The sequence below is a fragment of the Molossus molossus genome, unplaced genomic scaffold (assembly GCF_014108415.1).
Source record: "Molossus molossus isolate mMolMol1 unplaced genomic scaffold, mMolMol1.p scaffold_m16_p_15, whole genome shotgun sequence".
Classification (NCBI taxonomy): Eukaryota; Metazoa; Chordata; class Mammalia; order Chiroptera; family Molossidae; genus Molossus; species Molossus molossus.
The window spans coordinates 3,835,453-3,849,876 of NW_023425350.1; the positions used below are offsets into that span (position 1 = coordinate 3,835,453).

Here is a 14,424-nt window from a genome sequence, read left to right on the forward strand (position 1 = left end):
AAGCGGGCGATGAAATGTACTGAAAGTCACCAGGTGAAATTCCGAGTCCCTTGGAAATCCACGCGTTCACGGCGCTGGCAGGAGCATCGTCGGCGAGGAGGACACATCCAGCTGAAAAGCGGCTTCGGCCTCCCCTTCCCTGCCTCTGCCCGTGGCCAGATCGTCCGCTGTGCTTTAAGTAGCTCGCTCAGGATCGTTTTACGTAAAGAGTTCCCAGTCATTGACTGTCTGCTCTCCGGACACTCGGTATGCACCATCGGATGCTCTCAACAATCCCACCAAGTGAGAATCACCATCTTTATCTACAGAAAAACAGCAGGAGGCCCAGAGCTGCGGAGGGTCCTGCTGAAGACCCTGCACCGACGCGTGACCGAATCAAGTCCTTCCATTCACGGCTTATCCTCTTCCCACTCTGCCGAGCTTGGTTTGCAGAATCCAGATGTTTGGCCTAATTAGGGTCACTCCGAAAGGACCCAGAGACGTCTGTGATCCCGAAACAGACTCATGAAAGACGGGGGACGTCTTCCCGACGCTCTGGGCGAGGCGTCTGATAGAAGCTCTGCATAAAACATACATATATTTAATATGTTTTTATTGATTTTTAGAGAGAGAAGAAGGGAGAGGGAGAGAGAGGAACATCTATCGGCTGCCTCCTGCACGCCCCCTACTGGGGATCAAGCCCGGGCAGGTGCCCTGACCGGGAATCGAACCAACGCCCGCTTGGTGCCCGGGATGATGCTCACCCACTGAGCCACACGGGCTGGGGAGAAGCTCTGCACTTAACAGATGGGGGGGCCCCCCAGGACCCCATGGGAACACGGCCATGGGGGCAACAGGTAGTCAACCCCTGCCCACTGGCTCAGCGATGGCACTGATCCATGTCCACTTCCCAGGTCAAACTGCCCATCAAACTGCTGGGCTCCACTCGCCTGAAACCCGCATCTTTCACTCGCTCAGCAAGTAGGACCCGGGAGAGAAAGAGAGAACAAGAGGTCGATGGTCTCGCTCCCCCCCAGGAGCGTCTCTGTTGTGAGAGCTGCCCCAGCTCCCCTCTGCGCCTGTCTCTTGATGAGCACCCCATCCACAGCCTCACTCCAGCCGGACACACAGACCATAAGCACGCGCACACACACACTCGCGCGCACACTCTCTCCCGCCCCCCCCAATCTGTTTTACAGACGAGACACCGGAGCCCCAGCAGACTTAGAATGTGTTCAGTGTCATCCGCAGGGGCCTCTGGAAACCGTACTCGGCTCCCAGGAAAGAATCACATAAAAATAAATAAAGAATACATAAAAACCCAGGTCCGCACGTAACCCTATGCACAAATGTTCAGACAGCGTTGTCCATATAGCCCCCAAGTGTCCATCCACTGGTGGCGGGACAGAGTGTGGCCCACCCACACCGTGGAATGTTACCCAGCCTTACAGAGCAAGGGCGGCTGATTCGTGCTACAACCCGGTGAAGCTTGAGAACATCGTGCTCGGTGAGAGACGCCAGCTACCAGGCCACGTGTTACATGACTATCTGTGTCAAATGTCCAGAACAGGGGAATCTACAGGGGTGGAGTTAGACCAGCAGGTGCCTGGGTGAGGGGCGTGGAATGTTACTGACAAACGGTACGGGGCTTCTTTTGGGGGGGGGATAAAAATGTTATAAAATTAACTGTGGCACCCAGCCAGTGTGGCTCAGTGGTTGAGCATTGACCCTGCACCAAGAGGTCGCTGGTTCGATTCCCATTCAGGGCTTATGCCCATAGTTGTGCGTCTGATCCCCAGTGTGGGGCATGCAGGAGGCGGCCCATCGATGTTCTCTCTCATCAGTGTTTCTATCTCTCTCTCCCTCTCCCTTCCTCTCTCTCTAAAATCAATAAAGAAAAAAAAAATTTTAAATTAACTGTGGCAATGATTGTACAATTATTTGAATATAGTAAAAACCACTGAACTGGACACTTTCATGGGTTGATTGCATAGTGTGTGGATTATATCACAATGAAGCTGTCGCCTAGGGTGAGTGACAAGTTTCCCAGATGTCCACGGAGACCAGCACAGTTCACGCGAAGAAACCTCGAGAAACACCAGCAGCCGCTCTTCCCCGAGCTAAGGAAACTCAAGCAAGACGGTTGGAATGCTATTGCTCAGGGCGACGACAGGTCCGCGGCATGACAACCTGAGAGGGAGCCACCTTACGGGAGACAGGTGGGCACGGAGGGACAACTGCTCACTTCCCTTGAATGAGCACATCGGTCATTGTTATTCTTGTCATTCATGCCCTTCTGAGCATGAGACTGGCTACTCTAGACAACCCTTCAGAGTGACCCGCAATAAAACCCAGATCCGGGGACACGTCCAACACGGGCGTGCAGAAGTGCCCCTCATGGCTGACAGGACCCAGACAGGGGGACCAGAGACGGCCAGGCTGACTGTCGCCCTTACTTCAGAGCCTCATCTTTTCAGTGGGAGGGGAGCGGGGTGTGTTGTGAGCTGAATCACCCCCGTGCACACAGCGCGCATCCCTGAAGGTGGCCGCGGCGATGGCATCACTGGGAAGACCTGGAGGGTCCCTGGACTGGCCGGAGGAAAGCGTCGTGTGTTATTTTAACACGTCCATTTCCGCGTCCCTTCCTGTGGCCTTGCCTGAGACCTTTCACGCCGCCCGTGACCTCACCTTCTCGGTCATCAAGCACGGTCTGTGGTCGGTGCCCGCTGCGGGGCTGGGTTCCCCACAGGCGGGCAGGGGAGGTGGAGTCCCCACACTCATAGCAATTCCGGGAGGTTGTCAGGGCTGTCGTTTGTGTGTCCATTTTACAGACGAAGAAACTGAGGCCCAGAGAAGCTACCTGACCTGCCCAAGACCCCGTGGCTGTCACGGTGCCGGCGGTAGGGAGATGGGAGCCTAGCGGGGCCCGAAGGCCAGCCTCACGGTTTCTCCCACGCGCCCCAGGTTCTCTGACACGCCAGAGCGGGAGTTCGTAGGCAGCGGTCCCCTGGCCTCACAGATGACCAAGCACTGACGACTGTCATCGGGACCTGCTCTGTGATTTGCAGGAACCGGTCCAACATGAAAATGCAGGACCCCTTGTTCCAAATCATGAAGAGTTTCCAGATGACCACAGCAGAGCACCCACCGAGCTCACGGCACTAAGCTCAAGTCCCTCTGTGACAGCACAGGCCACACCCCTGAAGCCAGCCTGCCCTTCCTCCCTGTTGCACAGAGGCCCAGGCATGCAGCTCCTGACCCACCGTGTGCCACCCGCTCTGGGCAGCGTGGCCATGGGCCCGGCGCCGGGCACTACCCACTTTGCAGACTCAGTCTCCTTAGCCGCCTGTTTGGATGAGAAACCCCGTCTCGCTTGCCAAGGGTCATGGCCGCACAGATCCATGAACACCCCCAAACCCCACCCTCCCACACCCAGGTGGGTATCTACTCACAGCTGGGTGCTCTCTGCAGGGGGCTTGCGGAGCCATCGCTGCCCCAGAAAACAAGGCACCGTACCAACAGCTGCTGATCCTCCTTCTCACGCGTCGTGCAAGTCTTATCATTCTGGTACGTAGCGACTGCAGACAAGCCAGACGACAGACGACGCTAGAACACCAAGAATCAGAAATGTACTTTGTATCAGTTAGGCATCAGAGGCAGGCAGCAGTGATTGATTGATGGATTAGCTGTGAGACTCTGTCGGGTCGTATTCCCTCTGCCACGGCTAGAATTGTGTCCCCCAAAATGCCTGTTGCAGTCCTGATCCCCGGTTCCTCAGAATGTGGTGTTATTTGGAAACCGGGTTGTTGCAGATATCATTAAGGTCAGACTGAAACACAGTAGGAGTGTTGCCGTGGGTGGTCCCTGGGGCCCCTCCATCTCTCCATCACATTCTCACCTTGTCTCCAGAAATAAAATCCCTCACTCAAGTTAAATCCTGTTCTTCCTGTCGTCCTTTTACTTGGGGGGATTTCTAGACCCCAGGAATCTGGAACATTCTCTGAAACTCTCCACTTGCCAACAGGCCTCTTAAATACCTCCTCAGCCCCCCGGGAACAAAGGGCAGCATCACAACCTCGGGGTGACAGAGACGGAAAGTGAGGCGCAGGGCCCCGAGGACACGCCCACAGACGCCGAGCCGTGAGAACGAAAGCTGTGCCAGAGCAAGGGCTACGGTGCCCCCGACGAGCGGACAGGTGCAGGACACCCAGGTGACCTGAAGGCCCCGCCCAGGTGCGCTCACCTCCAGAACCCCGTCTTTAATAATGACACCCAACAAGGCTGCGGAATGTTCCAGCACAGGCAGGACATTAACTTCTCTTTAGCGGGATTTCAGCATCTCGTTTCGGTCACGAGTCCAAAGCTCTAGGAAGAAGCAGCAATGGGCCTGCAGATGTTGACGAGCCTGACATGGATTCGGCAACGGGCAGTCACTTATTAAAACATGCCGACTCCTGCCCTGGCCGGTTTGCTAAGTGGTTAGAGCATCGGCCTACGGACCAGACAGTCCCAGGTTCGGTTCCCGTTAAGCCAAGGGCACATACCTTGGTTGCAATTTGTCCCCAGCCCCTGTTGGGGTCGTGCGGGTGGCAACCAGTCGATGTGTCTCTCTCACGTCTATATTTCTCTCTCTTTCTTCTTCTGTCCCTCCCACTCTATCTGAAGATAAACAAAAATGTCCTCAGGTGAGGATTAAAAAATATATATATACTGACTCCCCATATCCTCATCTCTGCCCTCAACTCTCAGGCCATAAACTGGTTCTCAGGCTGGTACGGCCGGGGCCTCCTTCTGGACAGAGATGTAATCATGTCCACATTTCAGAGATGTTTCAGCTGCTCCCCTTTGCCCGGGAGCTGCCCCAGCCCTGACAAGGCCAGTCTAAAGACAACCAGTTTGGAACGAGACCCTCCACCCATCCTTCAGTGTGATAAAGGCTACAGAGGGCCACTCAGTCAGCAGACACCCACACCCACACGCACACACCGCCCCACGGCCTTTGGGATCAAGCCTATTCCTCTGAAATATGCTTTAGAGACCTCAGCATTCTACATTCCTCGGGGCCAGTGAACATGACACTGCAGCTCATACCTGCCCTCAACACACACACACGCACGTGCACACATGCGTGCACGCATGCACATGTGCACACGCGTGCACACACCCAGCAGAAGCCCTGGGACGCAGAGCCTGCGCTGTCGGGGAAAGGCAGGGGTACGTTAATCACCAGGTTCCAGCCTCACCTGCTTGGGGTGTCCAATGCGGTCCCCTTCCTCTTTTCAGCCTAGCTCACCTCTGTCAAAGATATCCCGGGGTCCTCCTTCACAAATAACTCCGAGGCACCCCCAACCCCAAGGAATGCTTTCTCACTTGTCTTCCAATGACCAGTGTTGTGACCACTGCCACAGGGTGTCACTGTTGAGGGAAGGTGGCCAGTCAGCCTGGTGAGTCCAACCAGTTCATGGCCAGGGGCCGGAGCCATCTCCAAGTGCTTCTAGGAGGTGCTGCCCCCCTGTTTCTCCCTGAGCTCTCCTGCTGCTCTCTGTCAGAACCTGGGCCCCATGCCAAGCCCTCGGTCACAGAGCTGCCCGCTGCCCACCCTTCCTGGGGAATTCCCAGTCTATTTCACACTACGATCAGAACCACCCCCACCCCTGGGACGGCAGCAAGCATCCCTCTCGGCTCTAAGCCCCTCCCCCAGGTTCCTGGGCAGGGATTCAGGTGGTTCCGGGAAACCACTGCAAACCCCTTCAGTTTTGAAAGCATATCAATCACAGCTGTGTGCTGAAGGCACATGTCTTGTCGCTCTTCGTAACTGCCATTGGCATCTTGCACCCCAGCTGGGCGTTGTCTGATACCTGTTAGAGGTGTGCTAAGGTCCTGTGTACGTGCAGTCAAAAAAACAGTCTGCAAGGAGGACAGCCATCTAGACTCGCCTTTGCCAACTGTAGAGAAGCTGCACCCCTGCAGGGTGTCAGAGGTCAGGAGTCAGAGCCGCAAATGGGCAGTGCCCATGTGCTGGTACACGCATGCACATGTACACATGCATGCACACTGGGGTGTGCACATGTATATACGTATGCATATGCATCACACCTAGATACCAGTGTACATTTATACATACATGCATACACACCAGTATATACACATACATACACATGCCTTTGTGTGTGTTTTTACTGGTATGTATATGTATATATATTTTACATATTTGTTTTGGTTTGGTTTTTTTGTTAATCCTCACCACAGGATATTTCCCCATTGATTCCTAGAAAGAGTGGAAGGGAGGAAGGGAGAGGAAGGAAGAGAGAGAGAGAGAGAAATCAATATGAGGGAGAAGAATTGATTGGTTGCCTCCTGCATGACCCCAGCCAGGGCTGGGGATCAAACCTGCAACCCAGGTACATGCTCTTAACCAGGAATTGAACCCACAAACCTTCGGTCTAAGGGCCGACGCTCTAATCACTGAGCCAAGCCGGCCAGGGCTTACATATTTTAGAGTAATACACTGATTTTTATCTGTGTATCTATCTATACTCACACACTGGTATATGTATATGTGTTTATATACTGGTATACGTGTATGTGTGGGTATATATACATACCAGTGTAATATATATGTATTGGTATGTATGTATGCATCTATATATTGATATATATATATGTGTATGTATACATTTACGAGTATGTGTGTTGTGTGTGTGTTTGCTGGTATGTACTTACGTATGTGTTCACTGGTACACAAACATATACATCCACGCACGTGCACACACACAAAATGCTTTTAGGTGAACCTTCCGTCCTCCAGTTCCCAGCCCCTGCCCCTGCCCTTTGCCCCACACTCAGCCCTCTCTCTGAACTTAATTTGCAAGGGGGTAGCGCTCTGACTCAGCAGCGCCACCTCCTGGTCACCTTGGTGTTTCTGGCAGATCCGGGTTGGCCACCAGCACAAGGGGTCGGAGGTCTCGGAGGGGAGCTCTCGGGGAGAGGACGCCCTGAAAGAAGCCCCCAGGATCACCGGAGCCTGTCATCGATTCTGCGGCGGGCAGCCACATACATTATCAAAATATGCCGACTCCCCATATCCTCACCTCTGCCCTCAACTCTCAGGCCATACCCTGGCTCTCGGGCTGGAACGGCCGGGGCCTCCTTCTCAGCTGACCCCAGAAGCCAATTTGCAACTCTACCGGTGGGCCTAGAAGAACTAGCACCCTCCTGAGTCAGTGAGTCTGGGTGAGTCAGGAAGTCTGAACCTCAAAGTGACCCTGGAGGGGCAGAGAAGGAGGAACCCCTGCCAGGCACCGGCCTTGAGCGTCTGTGGCTCGGGGGGAGCGGCCCCAGCCTCACTCAGCCCCGTGTCTGACCCCGTGGCCAGGCCACTGAACTGGACACCAGCGGGGAGGTGCAGAGTTTGTCTTGCAGGCTGGAGGGTTGGCCAGAGGTAGTCCAGGGGAGAGGAGGTTCCAGGGGCTGTCGGGAAGGGTGCTCAGGGTTCAGGAGAGTGAGCTGGCCCCTGAGGACCCTGGAGTGGAGGAGCGTGCTAGAAGAATCAAGCCGGGGAAACACGCCCTGAGGACGTCTTCCAAGGTGGCTGACTGGGGAGGGTGGGTGGACCACAGCAGCCAGAGCTGGTCAGGAGCCAGGCATCGGGTTCCGCCAACGCCCACAGCAGGAGCCCCTCGGCCGCTCCCACAGGTGGTCAGTCAACAAGCTCCCGGTTTCACCAGCCACTCACCCCCATCACGGCCGCTCTGACTGCTACAAAGTCCTTTCTGGCCTCAAGTCGGCGTCTGCTTTCTCCTTCTGCCTTCAGAATCACCCAGGTAAGCCCCATTCTGTCCCAGAAGATGAGCCCCCATCTATATGAACACAACCTGTCTCCTCGCAAGTGAGCCCAGCTGGGAGCTCCCACCTCTTCTCAGCCAGGCGCTGGGAGCCCTGCACCCCAGGGAAATAAGGGTGTTAACATCTACCTTGCCAGGTTGCGGTGTGGACTAGAGACAGTGACGCAGAATGATTGATGCAGTGATGGCTCCAGACACTGGACCTTCCCTGGTTGGCCTCAGAACCTCCTGGGAATCTTTTTATCAAACCAGATTCCCAGCATCGCCTCCTGGAGGTTCTGATGGACCTCACCTGTCCAGGGTCAGCCCACCTGCTGCACCCCACCCCCACCCCCAGCTTGTGCTCAGACCAGACCAACTATCTCCAGCTTCCCAAATGCACCATAGTACTGCTTCCTACCATGCCTCTGTACACACAGTTCATCCATCCGACTGCCCTTCCCCCTTGTCTGATGGGAAAACCCCTCCTCATCCTTCAACACCCAGCTAAATGTCCCCTTATTTATGAAGCCTTTCCTGACCCCTACGTCCCCAGACTCCCTTCTTTGTCTGACCAGTTGTTATTGCATCAGTATAATTACTTTTCTTTTAGTGAATCTCTATCATGAACTTTATAGTTCACGTAAAGTATGTCTTTTTTAAACAACCATGCCAGGAAGTAGTTATTAGCTCCAGTTTTCCTGTTCACGACGAGAAAGCTCAGCCTTCAGCAGGTAGGGAGCTTGCTGGCAAGAGCAGAGCCAGAACCACAGCCCAGGTGCAGCTGGCTCTGGTCCTTACTGTCTCAGCTCCGCCTCCGTCATGGCTCATCACGTCTGGTGCTCCTCAGCCTGCACAGCTCCTGCTACACCAACAGTCAGGACCTATACATGTGGGCCCCAGGTCCACACCTCTTTCCATCACACCAGGCTTTCTCCGGGCTGTGTGAGAGGCAGAGCCAGGGCGTCTGAGGCTGGGCAACCCCTGTGCCTTGGGAGGTGACTGGAGGAGGAAATAGCGCTTTGCTCCTAAGGAACGTACTAACCTTCCTCGGGGTGCAGCACTCGTGTCCGCCAGCAGATGGCGCAGGAGCGCCATCCAGGCACCGTCTCTGCCCACGAAGGCGGCCTTGGGGTGTTTCCTTTGCACGTGAGTCTGAGGCTGTGAACGTCGGAATCTGCAAAATTCAAGAGTTCGTGGATGAAAGACCTAATGTGCGGATGATCGAATAAAATATATAGAGCATGAAGTTGATACAGAGGCATCTCCCTCTTCTTTGGGGAAAAAATAACCTTCCTACTTGGGTAGGAGTTGACTGGCTAACCCTCTGAGGGGCTGGGGATGGCTGGGCTCTCTTGCGGACAAAGGGGGCGCGAAGTGTAGTGTTTAACCAGAAACAACTGCTCAGGAGCCCTGTGCTGGGGTGAATGAGACCCCAGAGTCTGGCCTGGTGGCCTTGATATCAGGGTCCCTTCAGAGGAGCCTAATGACAGTATTGCGTTTCTGGGCTGATGACTTGGGGACCTATGAGCAGGACTGGAGAGAAATGGGGTCTTCCAGAGACCACAGAATATCCTGAACTGGGAAAGCTGGCCCAGGGGCCAGAGTGAAGCCCTCTCCTGCCTGGCCCTCCACCCCAAACCGCCTCCTTCTCTCCCCCGGCACCCTCTCCCCAGAAATCTCACCCAAGTCCACGCCCTTACTTATCTGCTGAAGATGCTTCACCATTACCGAACATACAGACATAAAATCAATAAACAGACGATCTGTGGTCATCACCCAAATCTACACGTCTCATAAAATCGCATGAACTCGACACACACACGCGACCCCGGGGAGATCTGAGCAATCCTGTTGCTTGTACCAAGGTCGATTTCTGGCGCTGATGTTGTACAACTGGATGAGGAGTACATGGACCCAACGGTACATTTTTTACACCTTTTTACAACTTCCTGTGGAAGCTGTAATAATTTAAAAGTTTCTTTAAAGTATCCAGCCCAGCCCTGGCCAGTTTGGCTCAGCGGTTAGAGCGTCGGCTGCGGTCCAGAGAGACCCGGGTTCGGTTCTCGCTAAGGGCACGTACCTCGGTTGCAGTTTGTCCCCGGCCCTGGTTGGTTGTGTGGATGGCAGCCACTCGATGTGTCCCTTCACGTCGATGTTTCTCTCTCTCTCTCCCTTCCTCTCTCTCCCTCCCACTCTATCTGTACAAAAAAATGGAAAAATATCCTCGGGTGAGGATAAAAAAATAAAATAAAGTATCCAGCCCAGCCCTGGATGGTTTGGTTCAGCGGTTAGAGCATCGGCCTGCAGAACAAAGAGTCCCAGGTTCGATTCTGGCCAAGGGCAGGTACCTCTGTTGCGGTTCGTCCCCGGCCCCAGTTGGGGTCGTGCGGGAGACAACCAATCAATGTGTCTCTCACATCGATGTTTCTCTCTCTCTCTCCCTCCCACTCTGTCTGAAGAAGATAAATGTATAAATGTAAAAATATCCTCGGGTGAGGATTTTAAAAAATAAAAATAAAGTGTCCAGCCCAGCCCAGCTGGTGTGGCTCAAGTGGTTGAGCATCGTCTCATGCACTAAGAGCCCATGCACCAACCAAGAGGTCACTGGTTCAATTCCCGGTCAGGGTACATGCCCAGATTGTGGGCCCGATCCCCAGTGTGGAGCATGCAGGAGGCGGCCAATCGATGTTCTCTCTCATCCATGTTTCTATCTTTCTCCCTCTCCCATCTTCTCTCTCTAAAAAATAAAAAATAGGTAAAGTATCCAGCCCACATTTCTGTCCTGAGCTCCAGGCTTCCGCGTCCCAGCGCAAGCCCCCAGATTCCTCAAAGTGGCGCGGCTGAGGGACCCATCCCCCTCCCCACCTCTCCAGGAGCTCTCCCTGGTTCCCAGTGCTCCGCCCGGCCTGTTCCCAGCCTGCAGTATAATAAGCCTTTTAACAGAAAAGCCATTCATCCGCCTTCGGGGTTCGGTACCTGCTGGGCAGCCACAGACTTTCTCCTTGACCTGCCTCCAGTCAGGCTCCCAGCAGCCTCTAGGCCTCGACCTTGGAGTCTGTCCTTGCAGCAAGAATCCCGTTGTCCGTTTAGAAACCCTCTCCCCTCTGGTTTCTGATGCAATTCCTTGGCCCCCTCCCCCCAGCTGACGCCGCTCCGCTGCCTGCCTCCAGCAAGAATCCTGCCCGAGCAGTTTCGCCAGCCTGTCCGCGTCCACCCTGCTGACCCTGCTGTTGCCCCTCCACAGTCTCCCACCCACGAGCCCGGCCCCTCCGCTGTAGGTGCCAGTGTCCGAGTCACTGTCGGGAGAGCCCAGCTACCCTGAGGTTTCTTTTTCCCTGTTGAAATAGTTTCTGATTGCAATCTATTTTTCTTACTGCCCAGCTCTGGTTTTCGACAGTACCCAAAATCCACTTTTTTTTTGTTAATCTTCACCTGGGGGTATTTTCCCATTGATTTTTAATTTTTTTACATAGAGTGGAAGGGAGGGAGGGAGGGAGAGAAACACTGATGTGAGAGAGACACTTCGATTGGTACCCCCCCACCCCGCCGCATGATCCTGACTGGGGCTGGGGATCGAACCCACAACCCAGGTACATGCCCTTGAGCAGAATCAAACCCGAGAATGGGCCGAAATCCACTTCTTTCGTGGAAACTTTGTGTCCTAAGGCCCCAGGAGCCAAGCACAGACACGAGCGTCAGGGCGCGCCAAGGTGTTTGACACAGACGGAATGGCTGTGGAGGGGACAATCTAACCCTCAGACCAAGTGGCACAACCTGACCTTCTGGTTTCTAGAAGCAGGTGGAGCGTCAGAAGGAGCCGGAACGTCCTCTCCGGGGCCGGCAGCTCCCAGGCCCCACCGTCTGCTGTGAGGCCTTCGACGGCTTCTTTCTCTGACTTTCTCTTCTGAAAAATGGGCACAGCGTGCCTGAGGTTCAGGTTCCAGGGCCGAGCCAGACAACGTCTGCGTCGCAGAACACGCGGGGCACGGTGTGTCCATGGCGGGCTGGTCTGGGCCTGGACCCCCTGCCCTCAGGCTCCTTCCTGCACAGGGTGCCTCCTGCCCCCCTTGCGGGCTGTCCCCAGCGCCCATGTTCCCACCTCGGCCGTGTTCTCTGTCCCCCCTTGCGGGCTGACCCCAGCGCCCATGTTCCCACCTCGGCCGTGTTCTCTGTCCCCCCTTGCGGGCTGTCCCCAGCGCCCATGTTCCCACCGCGGCCGTGTTCTCTGTCCCCCCTTGCGGGCTGTCCCCAGCGCCCATGTTCCCACCTCGGCCGTGTTCTCTGTCCCCCCTTGCGGGCTGTCCCCAGCGCCCATGTTCCCACCGCGGCCGTGTTCTCTGTCCCCCCTTGCGGGCTGTCCCCAGCGCCCATGTTCCCACCTCATCTGTGTTCTCTGTCCCCCCTTGCGGGCTGTCCCCAGCGCCCATGTTCCCACCGCGGCTGTGTTCTCTGTCCCCCCTTGCGGGCTGTCCCCAGCGCCCATGTTCCCACCACGGCCGTGTTCTCTGTCCCCCCTTGCGGGCTGTCCCCAGCGCCCATGTTCCCACCACGGCCGTGTTCTCTGTCCCCCCTTGCGGGCTGACCCCAGCGCCCATGTTCCCACCGCGGCCGTGTTCTCTGTCCCCCCTTGCGGGCTGTCCCCAGCGCCCATGTTCCCACCACGGCTGTGTTCTCTGTCCCCCCTTGCGGGCTGACCCCAGCGCCCATGTTCCCACCGCGGCCGTGTTCTCTGCCGCTGGGGGTTTTCCTGTCCTTGGTCTCTCACAGGTCAGTTGATGCAGCACAGATGTCTGGACTTTGCAGACAGACGGGTGGGATCCCAGCGGCACTGGGGCCCCTCCAGGCCTCCGTTTCTTCTCGTGTGGGGTGAGTCTCACCGCGCCTGCCCACGAGATTGTTGTGAGAAGGTGAGGAGAGCCGGTGGACAGAGCAGAACTGTGTTCGCTTGGAGCGTGTGCTCCAAGATTTTGGGTGTGAATCCCGGCTCCGCCACTGTCTGTGTGACCTCGGGCCCGTTCGAGAGCCTGGGTGCCTCAGTGTTCTCATCTATAAAATGGGAACAATTACAGCACTTACCTCCTTCCATGAGAACTGTGAATCGAGCCCCGGCCAGTTTGGCTCAGCGGTTAGAGCGTCGGCCCGCGGACCAATGACTCGCGGGTTCGATTCCAGCCAAGGGCACGTACCTTGGTTTCAGTTCAGCCACGGCTGGGTTTGTGTGGGTGGCAACCAATCAATGTGTCTCTCTCACATCGACGTTTCTCTCTCTCTTCCTCCCTCTCTCCCTCCTCCTCTATCTGGAGATAAATGTGAAAACATCCTCGGGTGAGGATGAAGAAACAAATGGCCGTCGACAGCTGGATGACCCGCTGTGGCCCACCACTGCCTCTGCCCTCCTTGCTGCCTTCTAATCTGGTTGCCGCTGGGTCCTGCGTGCAGAGACAAGGCCTGTCCCATATCCACTCTCCCTGGTTGCTTCCCAGTCCCCAGCACAAACTAAGGTGCGGGGAACCTCTTTGCGTCTGTCCCTGACGGATCCAGGTGAGGATCTCTTAGAGACCTGTTCCCGGGAGCAGGACCGGTCACAGAGTGAACACTTACTCCGTGTGACAGCTGCCCTCCGGAAGGCAGCACATCTGCCCTCCAGTTCACCAGCTTCCTTCTCCCCGCCCCACCAGCACTTGGCTGTACACAGGTTTCTATTTCTTTTCAAGGGAATACTTCTCCAGTGCTCTCTCGTTACAGTTTTCATGTGTATTTTTCTTTTTAAAAATTTGTTTATTGAGCCCTGGCCGGTTTGGCTCAGCGGTTGGTGCATTGGCCTGCGGTCTAGAGAGACCCGGGTTCGGTTCCCGCTAAGGGCACGTACTTCGGTTGCAGTTTGTCCCCGGCCCTGGTTGGTCGTGCGGGTGGCAGCCACTCGATGTGTCCCTTTCACATCGATGTTTCTCTCTCTCTCTCTCCCTCCCACTCTATCTGTACAAAAATTGGAAAAATGTCCTCGAGTGAGGATAAAAAAAAAAAAAAATTTGTTTATTGATTTCAGAAAGAGAGGTAGGGAGAGGGAGAGAGAGATAGAAACATAGATGAGAGAGAACATCGATTGGCCACCTCCTGCATGCCCCCCACTGGGGATCGGGCCCACAACCTGGGCGTGTGCCCTGACCGAGAATCGAACCAGTGACCTCTTGGTGCAGGGTCGACGCTCAACCACTGAGCCACCCCAGCTGGGCTCCTGTGTATTTTTCTGATCACTGATGAATCTAGTAATCTCCTTATATTCTTGTTGGATTGGGGGATCGTCGTCTAAAAACTGCCAATCGCCCTGGCCGGTTTGGCTAAGCAGTTGGAGCCTCGGCCTGCGGTCCAGAGAGACCCGGGTTCGGTTCCCGCTAACCGCACGTACCTCGGTTGCAGTTTGTCCCCGGCCCTGGTCGGTCGTGCGGGTGGCAGCCACTTGATGTGTTCCTTTCACATCGATGTTTCTCTCTCTCTCTCTGTTCCTCTCTCTTCCTCCCACTCTACCTGAACAAAAAATGGAAAAATGTCGTCGGGTGAGGATAAAAAAAATAAAAATAAAAATAATAAAAACTGCCAATCACATCCTGTGTGCGGTTTT

General features: G+C 55.2%; 1 pseudogene; it reads left to right on the top strand.

The window, feature by feature from the left end:
- Nucleotides 1–11,700, top strand: part of LOC118631107 — a 73,475-nt pseudogene extending 61,775 nt beyond the window's left edge.
- Nucleotides 11,701–14,424: the final 2,724 nt, after the last annotated feature.